Genomic DNA, 2,906 nt, shown 5'->3' with positions numbered 1-2,906 from the left:
TAACATTATTATTCAACAAAGAGGGACGCAGACTCCGAATCAGGTATTTTTTGTATTCATTTTTGTCTAGTGTGCGCAGAGTGCCGATTGTGTGTCAAATATTTCCATGTGAATGCCCTTTACTATGGCGCTTAATGTTATGTACTGTTAGTAGTGCACACAAGGGTGAAGGCAAAGACAGGGCTCTCTCAATGCAGAGCCAGGTAAGAATATCAAGAATAGGTGAAGGGAACCACAGTGCACCATGTGTAGCTAGGAATCTCAATTGATAATTTTGAAAGTCTGGAAGTCCAACTCCACCATCTTTTTTTATCCTGTCCAGACGAAACACGTGTTGGCGGCCAGACTGTGTTAAGAAGATTCTCTGTTGAGTAAAGGAAGAAAAGAAGAAATACACAACTTGTCATTTGTTTGCACATACTTTTTTGTTTTTTTAGCTCAGGATATACTTTGCATTTACATTTACATGGTATTGATATTTCTATACCTGTTTGGTTGTCAATGGATGGCCTTCACCTTATCCTTTGAGCTTTTCCTTATTGTTCATACAGAGACTTGTTGTTACCACAGCCCAGCGCAATTATCACCCAGCCATCCGACTCTGTTTTCATAGATTCTGTCTGCATTTGTTCCCTTGGCTTCTGGCCTGTCCCAGAGGATTTACAAAACCTGGAACTCTAAAATGTTGCCCCTGGGACAATTACTCAGAGCAGGATACCCTACATTTTATTTTTTTCTGTGTACCAGTTGTTGTAGAAGCCGGAGTAGTAGACTGAGCAGCCCACGGGTTTGGTAAAGGATCTCTGTTCTTTGTGCGTGAAGGCTGATTAGCTAGGTTTGCTCCATTGCTCACCAATGAAGCAAAAGGGTTTCCGCCAAACTGTTCTTGTGCTGCATTCAGCATGGGTTCCTGGATGTCCGTATACATTCGACGTAGAGCGTTGTAGCCTCCGGGAATGCTTTCAAGATTGCTGAGGGCTCGGTCTTGGTTTCTCATCATCTCTTGCATCATTGCAGGATTTCTGGCAAGTTCTAGAGTCTGTCTCATTATATCAGGATTATTTAGCATGTGACTGATCTCCGGATTACGCTGGATCAGTTGCTGCATTTGAGGATTGGCCACTATTAGCTGTCTCATGAGGTCAGGGTTGGAAAGCATGCTCTGTACAAATGGATTCTCCATGATCTGCAGCATCATCTCAGGGTTGGACATAAGCTGCCTCTGCATTTGGCTCTGAAGTCATGAAAAGTTGGTTGAGTTCATACCCAAGCTGCTTAGGCCTGCTAGCCCACCAAGTCCTCCAAGTCCTCCCAGTCCACCCATACTAAAAGGGCTGCTGTTTGAGGATGTTGTTGTGGTGGTGGTGGTTGTGTTGCTTGGCGGTGCAGTGGTGGTGGCAGTGGCAGTGGCAGTACTGCCACTTGTTGTTGACTGTTTTACCGGGGGATCCTGTGATCTGTTTTGTGTTTTGATGACGAGGTGAACTGTTAGTCCATCATGGATGCCATGCTGGCTTAAAGTGTCTTGATCTTTTAAAATTTTCCCAGCAAAAATAAGAACTAGCTGGTCTATGTGGGATTTGAAACGCTTGGAAATGTCTTCCTTGAACTCGCGCACCGTGCTCTCCTGTCGCACAGCGAACTCCTCCTTGTCTTTTGGGGTCTTGACTGTGACTTTGATGGTGTCGGGGCTCGGGCCGGGCTCCGGACTGCCTTCACTTTCGGACATGGCGTCGGCAACAGGGTAAAAGAAGCGACGCGAAAGTTCGTGTGGGGAAAGTGAATAGGACAGGCTCAGACCCTAACTTGCGTGAAGCTCGGAAGGAAGCCGGAACTGCTTCTCGCAGATTAGGAGGTAGTTCGGAGACGGCTGTGCGTCTTCAGCCCCAGCAGCCCATCACCATAGAGCGGAGCATTGGTGAGTAATCAACACGCATTCATTGCGCAAAAAGTGTATATTCCTGCTGCTCAGAGATTGCCATTTTACCCATTTCAGGCCTGCTTTACTGTACCATCAAATTTTATCCTCCCCTATTTTTTGTTTCAGGGTGGCAGGTTTTCTAACAGGGACGATTAGGCATAGGAAAAAGTTGTCAGAATGTCCACTTTATGTTACCCTGCCCATTGCATTTGGTCTTTAGCACTCCGCACTTTACATAAGCTATCCCCTGTAACTTCAAACCTAAATCCTTGCCTTTTATTGATATAAATGACGCTCCTATTTTATCTTTTTTATGTGATCAAGATTTTAATAATCAAATCCATGTTGATGAAATGTATCTTTTAACATGCTTGCTTTTATGGCTTTTAGTTGCCGAATAAAGAACCTTTTTGACTTTTTTTTATAAGTCTTTTTAGAACTTACTCGTGAATCCATCCTGTCTAAATTTCTCATTCATTCATTTCTCATTCGTTCTCCATTGTCTTGAGGGAGGCGAGGTGGTACCCAGTCTCAACTCTAGTGGGATATAAGCATGGTCACACAGTATTATTGGTTCAATTTTGGAACAGTCTCCTTCTAATAGTACGCCAATATTGTGTGGTAAGTACAAGAGAGCTTGTTTAACAGAAGACCAGAAAGCAGGGTCATCTTTGTTTGGTGCAGAGATACTAAGGCTATAGAACTCAGTATCATCTTTCTTTGGCAAAATCATCAACCATCTGCCTAGATTATCTTGCTGATGCAGTGTCACAATGATATGGCGAACAAATCATCCCCAAGAGGATCTCTTGGCGCCCGAAAAACAGGTGACATAATACATTATTCATTTAAAATAGCCAGGTTTTTAGATGTTTCTTAAAGATCGTAAAGGTGGGACATGCCGTTAGGTCATCTGGCAGTGCATTGCAAAATTTGGGGGCCAGATAGGAGGAGGCGCGACCCCCCATCTTAACCTTTTTAATTC

At 43.8% G+C, this 2,906-nt stretch overlaps 1 pseudogene; it reads right to left on the bottom strand.

Annotated features, from left to right (window-relative positions):
- Window positions 1-700: 700 nt before the first annotated feature.
- Window positions 701-1,897, bottom strand: LOC144827987 (ubiquilin-1 pseudogene; annotated as a pseudogene).
- Window positions 1,898-2,906: the final 1,009 nt, after the last annotated feature.

The sequence above is a fragment of the Lissotriton helveticus genome, chromosome 4_1 (genome assembly GCF_964261635.1).
Source record: "Lissotriton helveticus chromosome 4_1, aLisHel1.1, whole genome shotgun sequence".
In the NCBI taxonomy this organism is placed as follows: Eukaryota; Metazoa; Chordata; class Amphibia; order Caudata; family Salamandridae; genus Lissotriton; species Lissotriton helveticus.
The sequence above is the reverse complement of the archived record's forward strand: the minus strand, read 5'-3'. Positions and strand labels throughout refer to the sequence as shown.